Source organism: Castor canadensis, chromosome 6 (genome assembly GCF_047511655.1).
Source record: "Castor canadensis chromosome 6, mCasCan1.hap1v2, whole genome shotgun sequence".
In the NCBI taxonomy this organism is placed as follows: domain Eukaryota; kingdom Metazoa; phylum Chordata; class Mammalia; order Rodentia; family Castoridae; genus Castor; species Castor canadensis.
In genome coordinates, this window is record NC_133391.1 from 109,860,309 (window position 1) to 109,868,616 (window position 8,308).

General features: G+C 33.1%; 1 protein-coding gene across 4 annotated transcripts in view; it reads right to left on the reverse strand.

Annotated features, from left to right (window-relative positions):
* The window catches only part of Xrcc4 (X-ray repair cross complementing 4), a 270,348-nt gene extending 262,047 nt beyond the window's left edge, over nucleotides 1–8,301 (reverse strand). Inside the window, exon 1 of one of the 4 annotated variants that reach the window (XM_074077152.1) lies at nucleotides 8,179–8,301. The gene's annotated coding sequence lies outside the window, so the exon portion shown is untranslated. The remainder of the gene's footprint in view (nucleotides 1–8,178) is intronic. The other 3 variants (XM_020167077.2, XM_020167082.2, XM_074077154.1) reach the window with 3 other exon arrangements.
* Nucleotides 8,302–8,308: the final 7 nt, after the last annotated feature.

Here is an 8,308-nt window from a genome sequence, read left to right on the forward strand (position 1 = left end):
TTCATTCTAAAGGCACCCAGCTCATGTAAAACTTTGATTAAATAAATCTGTTACATTTTTCTCTTGTTAATCTGTCTTTTGTTACAGGGGTGTTGTCTATGACTCTTAGGATTGGGGAAATAAGCATCATACCTTTCCATCCCTACAGAAATAAACAATATATTTAATCTAAATAGAAGTCATTTGTTATCAAGGATTGAAATTTACAAGGGTGTGTTTCTGCAGTGTGGAATGTCAGTGCCGGACATGAGAAAGTTGCTTATAAAAGTGGAACTATCTGTTGTAGGCAGCAGTGACACAAAGCTACACACCTGTGAAAGAGAATCTATCTTTTTTGATCAGAAACATTAATCAAAAGATAGGTTTTTTACACCTACAACTTAACATCAGTTTTTAAACTAAGTCCTTAAAAGACTGCCAGACTTCTTCAAAGACAGCACTAAAAAAAAATAGCACTGAATCAGAGAGTCATGCCTACAAAGCACAACGAAATTATCAAAAAATCTTCAAACTACAGAAGTATCAAGAACAATTTTCTCATTAGGAAAAAGCTGGAAATGTTATATGCATTAGTAAACTTAATTTTTATTCAAACCCTTCTCTAAAAGAATTAATGAAATGAAACCACCATGTATACGAGAGGTCAATTTTACAAAGCAAAATTTAAAAAGCTGATTCAAAAAGCAATTCAAAACTAAGCTAGTTTCAGAGTCACTTAATATATGAAACATAACTTCCCATTAAGTTGAAGTAATCAACTGATAACAACTCTCAAGAAGTTAGTTGAATGTACCACACATTCATTAAGGAAGTACTATTTGAAATTTTATGCCCAATATTGCTTCCAGCAGATTAAATTTTTTTAAAGTAATTACACCTTCCTTCCAGAAGCCATCAATACAGTTAGGAGAACATGAGAAAATAGAATCAAACCAAAATTATAATAAATTATAATTAATTTCTAGTTTCAAAAGATTATAAGATAATATATATGACAGTATATAATTTTTGCTACTTGCACATAAAGTACTAACAAAATAAAAAGAAAGAGATGTTGAGTACATAACAGATAGAATATGAAGTTGCTGCATTCTACAATATAAAAAAATTACAGAATATAAAAACAAGAGATGTAAAAGAATATCATGAGAAAAATTCAAATACTAACAATAACCACTAGATTCACTAAAAGCTACAACAATGCAATTCTAATGCCTTCAAATTTTCCTTTTATTAACAAGTGCAATGCATATTATTAAATTCAATACTGCTTATATGACTATTCAAATTTGGTCAAGGTAAACAAATTTCCAATGATATATTAAAAATACAAAATGTCCACAAAGATGCCAAGTAAAGTACATGCTTTTCATTATAACAAGGGACCTAGCTTCAAGTCAAATAAAGACATACACCAAAATAAACTATGAAACTCTCAAAAACAAGGTTTTGCTAAATTTTTGTATATTTTAGTATGACATCTTGCTTGCTCAAACAATAGACAAATGATAACTATGACTTCTTTGTGAATTCTTACAGTTATTTACTGGTTTGTGGACTTCAGCAAACTACCTAATTCTCTTAACCTGAACTATCTCATATTACCTAAAAAAAGTTATAAGTAATGTGTATAATCCATCATTAATGTGAGTAGTACACTTTGGGGAACACTATACTAAAATCATACTATTCAATATTAAGAACTTTTATATTCCCAGCTAAATGTGCTTATAATCTTACCAAGTCTAAAGCACATAACATTGAGAGCACTGACAATTTTGTTATCATTACAGAATAAATAACAGATAACAGGTGCTTCAAGAAAACAACTAATGAATATTTTGCATAAGACCCTAAAGGGTCTAGGGAAAAAAATTGTATGTCTATTAAAACAAAGATTCAAGTTTTAGTCACATAGCTAAAAAGTGTTCTCAAACTTTTTTAAAGTTACTGATTAATAAGTCTAATGTTTTCTTCGCAAATTCAACATTTTATTTGAGAATACTGGCAAATTCTCTAAAAGAGGGATCTAGTCAAGTTACATTTTAAAACAGTTTTGCTTTCTCTTCTATCTTTGACTAATATGACTAAAAAGATTATGAGTCTTTTTAAACCTGTAAAATTTGTATTTTTATGTTTATCAAGATGTTTGTTTATACAAACAAATGTAGCTTCTGACAGAATATATGATCTCAATTATATTTTTCATTCATTCTTCACAATATACTCATAACATTATGATGTACTTAAATGATTACATTACTATAAAAAAGCCATCAATTTCTGCTATTAGAAGAGAAAGAGAGGATAAGTCCTGATACTTACAGTATATGTTGTTCTAGGACTCTTTTTGAACTGTCATTCAACTAATGTTAAGTTAAATCTAGAAACTTGAAACATGGATGTAAGATTGTCTGCCTGATTCCTACCAATAAAAAAGCTGAAAATGTTGTCCTAATTCGCATTAAACTTCTTTAAGTTACAGTCATATTCACATGGGAATTACCAGTAGTAATCTGGGACATTCAACCAAACATTATCAATTCTATGTACTTTATCTTCCACAGACTTTCTTCGGAAACACAGTTGACAGATAATGATAACTACCACAGATTTCTCATCAAATCTAAACTTTAGAAATTTTGCTATTTAGGAAGATGTCAACACACAAACTTTTGGTTCTCAAAAAGTAATATCTAAGCCATGACTTAAGTCAATTTCTCTGTAAAAATAACATTAAAAATGAAAGGTTGATTCCCAAACACAAACTTAAAGTAAGTTTTTAATATTCAATTTATAGATGAGTATCATAGCAAAATTAATTTAGAAAGTTATAGATACCATGCTGTCATTTTTTAAAGCCCACAGCAACTCACATATGCAACTATATCAATATACTATGTAGTATAAGTATCTACCAAAGAAACATCATAAACATTCAAACTTTAACTTTTTAAGTGTCCCAAAGCTTAGAAAGATGTAATTCATTTTCTCTGAGCAGCTGTTCATTTGGATATGTTCCTCATTTATTGATATGCTGTTTTCAGTGCTAGGATCACATTTCTTAAACAGGAACTTCCATATTCTGTGATAAATATTCGCATCTCAGTATGTCAATATTTATAGTCAGGACTTTGCAAGTTTCCTCACCAATGCTTGTATCTTATTTTCTAACAGCCACTTGTTTCTCTTCCAACTGATGAAATTCCTCTTTACTCAATAATATTCTGATTTTCTGCTTATAGAAAATTACAAGTGAGCTAATAAAATACTTTCAAATAAAAATCAGGTTGAATTCTGCTGTTTCAATATCTGTTCACTTCTGTTGGGTTAGAAAAGCTCTGTGAATGATACACATAGTCAGAATATAGTGCTCACAAGAAAGACTTGTTTTTGATTAGTTAATCCCAAGCCTAATCATCACTTTCAACCCTATTATTAATGCTGATGTCCTCACAGAGTTAAACTATTTCCTGATTTATTAAGTTCTTGAGGACTTGGGTGAAGGTATAATACATATATAATACATTGGCAAAGGAGTCATATTTTTCACCCCAACATATGGCACACTGGTTATGTCGATTATTTTAAATTAAAGGAACCTAGAAAACAGCAAATGCTGAAAGAGGTTGCTCCTCTGATATCTCTTTGTCTGCTTAAAGTCTAGACTATAAAGGAAGGAAACAATTATCTCCACTCCTTTCCTCAAGTTTCCATTAACTAAACTCATATCACAGGAAGAGATATGAAGTCTGTCAACATACCTGGAAAGACTTTTGTCACTCACCATTGTCTTCTATTTAGATTCCAGAGAGGATCATTTACTAATCGTGTGTTCTGTAAGCCCAACAGAATTTCTCTCAAGCTACTGTATGTTCTCCAAATCTATGGATTCCCCCTAAAAACCATTTACGGTTCCTCTGACATTCCCAATTCTCCCCCTCTCCAAAGCAAAAGGGAGTTTCTGAGTAATTGGGGCTGTTAAGTAATCACACTCATGTGAGTTTCCCCATTCTGTGATTTTCACTCATTTACATGTTAATAAATTTGGATGCCTTTTCTCCTTTCTAATCTTTGTCAGTTTATATCAGTGAGGTATCAGAAAGCAAAAGAGAAATTTCCCTTTGTCCCTACATTGGTTTATAGGCAGTAACGATGATGATGTGCTAAGTTTGAATTCAGAATGTCCATCATAAAGAGTAACGGGTAAGTCTTATCTAATATTAAAGAGAGTTTTAAATACAAAATTAAGTTACCTAATTTTTGTACCAAATGTTATAAATATGTTAACAAACTAATCATCATTAAATAAATCTTAAAAACAAATGTCCATATTACCGACAGAAAATCTTTGTGAATTATTATAAACACCTTGGGATTTCCCAATGGTACATAAGCAAAAGTTTACTATAAAGCTGGTGTTTGTAGCAGCATCTAACAAAAAAATGAATGCTTCTAAGCAATTTGAAATTCTAGCATGGCTTTTTTTTTTTTTTTTTTTTTGATAATACAATCTTAACAGTGTTTTTTCCCTGAAAAAACAAAAGGTCATCAACATTAAAATTTTGCTGACTGCAATAACCCTCTGATAAATTATTTCAGTCAATATACAACTCATTTTCTCATTGACAATAGTAGGTTCACAAATGACAAAGGAACAAATTGCTCAAATTGCATTAACTATCTCCTGCTTGTGTGAAAAGAATATTTTTCTATGATTTTAAAGACAGTCACCTTTTTTTTTTTTTCTGCAGTACTGGGGCCTATAACTTGAGCACTCCGACAGCCCTTTTCTGTGAAGGGTTTTTTTTGAACAGTCTCACAAGCCAGTTGCCCAAAGTTGGCTTCCAACTGCAATCCTCCTGATCTCTGCCCTGCATAGCCAGAATTACACACATGAGCCACCCGCACCTGGCTCCATCTTATTTTTTTTTAATAGGAAATAAGCGTTGATTTTATGCTTAGAAGACCCAGCTTGAAAACAGAAATCTACTACTTCATACCTCAGGGTTTTTGGTCATGTCATTAAAGCTTTCATTGACTATTCCTCATGTACTCAAGGTTTGAGAGAATAAAACACATTATCAACTTGCTAGTGAGACAAATACTCAAATAAAATTATGAGCATGGAAAGAACAATGGCAGGGTGAGAGCTCCTCTGAAAAGTGGGGCTTAACCAGCATGACTTTTTAGAAAGGCTCCTTTTAATTACATATTATGTGAATATTAAAAGCAAATAAAAAGGATTTTAGGGGATAGAAGAAAAAAGAAGGACATTCTAAGCAGAAGAGTTTGCATGAGCAAAGGCATAGGAGGCAAGAATTGCAATGATATTTAAATATTATAGATAAGTTAGTGTTTTGGATGGCCAATTAATAATTACAAAATCAAATATTCAGTCAATTTCAATCATTCAACCAAAATCCATTCAGTACTTCTATACCTCAAAGTCTTTAGAACTTCCCCTAAGAGAACAAAACTGATAAAAATCCCTGCCTGTAACTTTACATTTTAATAAAGGAAAACAAAAATACTTACAACAAATATAAAATATATAATCTAATGGTAGCTGATATAGCAAAAGGAAACAATAAACCAGGGAATACAGAGGAAGGGTGGAGAGTATAGACTATTGCAAGCTATAATTTTAAATAGGGAAGCTGAAAAAAAGCTTTCTCAAAAGGTGATATTTGAGGAAGTACACAAAAATGGTGAAGAAAATACCTGCATGGATGGTTAGGAAAAAGCATTACAAGTAAAGAAGGTAGCCACTGAGAAGGAATGAAGATAGAAGTGAGCCAAGTGTATTAAAAATTTAGATGGCAGGCTAGGCACGTCTCAAGTGGTAGAGTGGCTGCCTAGCAAGGTCCCCAATTAAAACCCCAATACCAAAAAAAAAAAAGACAGACATAGCAGCTAAGGGACAGAGTACATGCAAAGACATGGAGTTAGAGTAAGAGAAGACTAGATCATATGTCTTGCAAGTCAATGTAAAGGCATTGGCTTTTACCATGCATCAAATGAGGAACCATAAAAAATTTTTTAAGCAAAGAAATAAGGTTACATTCTTTTTTAATAATCTTTTTATTGTGGAACCATTCTGGATATACAGAAAAATTACAAAGATAATACAGAGTTCTCATAAACCCCTCAACCAGTTTCCTCTATTATTACCATTTTATATTACCATCAAACTAAGAAACCAACACTGATACATTACTATCAAATTCTACACTTAATTGGGATTTCATTAGATTTTCCATTATTGTTCTTATTGAGTTCCAGAATCCAATCTAGGATAACATGTTGCACTTAGAATCCTACATCTTACTACAATTTTTGATATATTCTAAAAACATCAGTCTGGCTAGTGTATAACAATAAACTGCAAAAAGGCAAGGGTTGAAGAAAGCAGGAAGTCAAGTGGGAACATTATTACTGTAATCCAAGCAAGAAATGACAGTGGTCAATAACAGAAATCCAAGCAAGAGATGAGAGTACTAACAGAAAAGTAGTAGAAAACTGTTGAATTTTAGATATATTTTATACAGAGAGGCAACAGGATTTGCTGATGGATCGATCATAAAAGAAAGGAAGAAGTCAAGAATAACTCCAAACATTAATTTTGAGCAATGTGCTGCATAGAGTTGCCATCAACAAGATGAGAAAAAATAAAACACAGGTTTGGGAGGAAGGAAGTTCAGTTGGGGATATTTGAGATAATTTTTGAAAACATAAATGCACATGCTAAGGAAGAAAATTGGCTATGTGAATCTGAACCTAGAGTTCAGAAAGAGAAGCGGCTAGAAACATGAATGTGGAAATTTTTGTTATATAGATATTTAAAATCAGAAGATTTGGTTATGTCATCAAAAGGAAAGGAAAAACAATGATTATGCCCTAGAGCACTTAAACAATAAAAAGTTGGGAAGAATAAAAGTATCCAGCAGAGCAGACTAAGAAGGAATAACCAAAGAGGGATGAGGAAAACCAGAGTATAGTCTTGGAAATCAAGTGAAGAAATATACCAAGGACAATGGACTGGTTATCTGTCTAAAGCTGCTGATTAGGCCAAATATTTTGATGAATGAGAATTATCAACATCCAAAGACCCCTGGTGACACTAATAAGGGAATCTTGGAGATGTATTGGAGCAATAGCCATATTGAAGTAAGCTAAAAAAGAAGTTGAGACATGGAGCATAGAGAACTCTAGAATTTTTGTTCCAAAGAAGAGCAAATGAATGAGGTTGAAAATGGAGAGAGAGGATGGGCACTAGTGGCTCACAACTGTAATGGTAGCTACTGGGGAAGCAGAGATCAGGAGGACAGTGGTTTGAGGCCAGCCCAGGCAAACAGTTCACAAGTCCCTATCTCAAAAATACCCAACAAAAAAAAAGGCTGGTGGAGTGGTTCTAGTGACAGAGCACCTGCCTAGCAAGTGTGAGCCCCTGAGTTCAAACCCCAACACACACAAAAAAAAAAACCTGGAGAAAGATTAAAAGAGTATTTAAGATGAAAAAAAATTATAAACATCAATCGAAATTTTTATAGGTAATAATCTAAAAGTACTGGACTAAGCAAATGCATAGGGCACAGGGAGGAAAAACACACACAGAGAAGCTCAACTAGTTAAGGATCAGAGAAAGCAAGAAAAAAACCATTGTCAATATATGCAAACATCAGTGAATGAAAAAGTAACTAATGCAAAAGGAAACCATCAACACTGGCAATACTACACCCAAAGTAAGAAAAATAGGGGAAAAGTGGTCTGGTATAATAGCAATACCAATTTAGTTCAAAAACCTTTTATTGTGTGTCTAATATATGCAAATCAATCCTTCCTCTATCATTACTCCTCAGGAGGGCTTTTAATTTAGTGAAAGAGAAAGCCATGCACATAATAGCAAACACTTGGCTAGATGACTACTAGTAACTCATTTAATCCTCCCGCGCCAGGGGAGTAACTAAAATAAGCATGCCTAAGGGGCATGAGGCCTGGAAACTTGGCATCGCTAACTCAGCACAAGTCCCACTGAGGAAGATCCGAGGCAAGGAAAGCCCACGCAAGCCATACTTCTAGAGATAAATAAAAGGGGGCTTTTAAAAAATAAGAAAGAGGAAAACAGCAAATCATTTATTAATATTTAAAGGAGCTGCCGCCACTTCCGGGTCCTACCTCTCAGTAACTCCACTTCCGGTCTCCTCCAAAATGCCAGCTCCTGCAGATAAATACCGACAGCCAATTAGAGTGTCAGCTACTTCCGCAGGGTTGCAGTTACTCCTCTAAGTTCCGCCTTTTCCTGGAC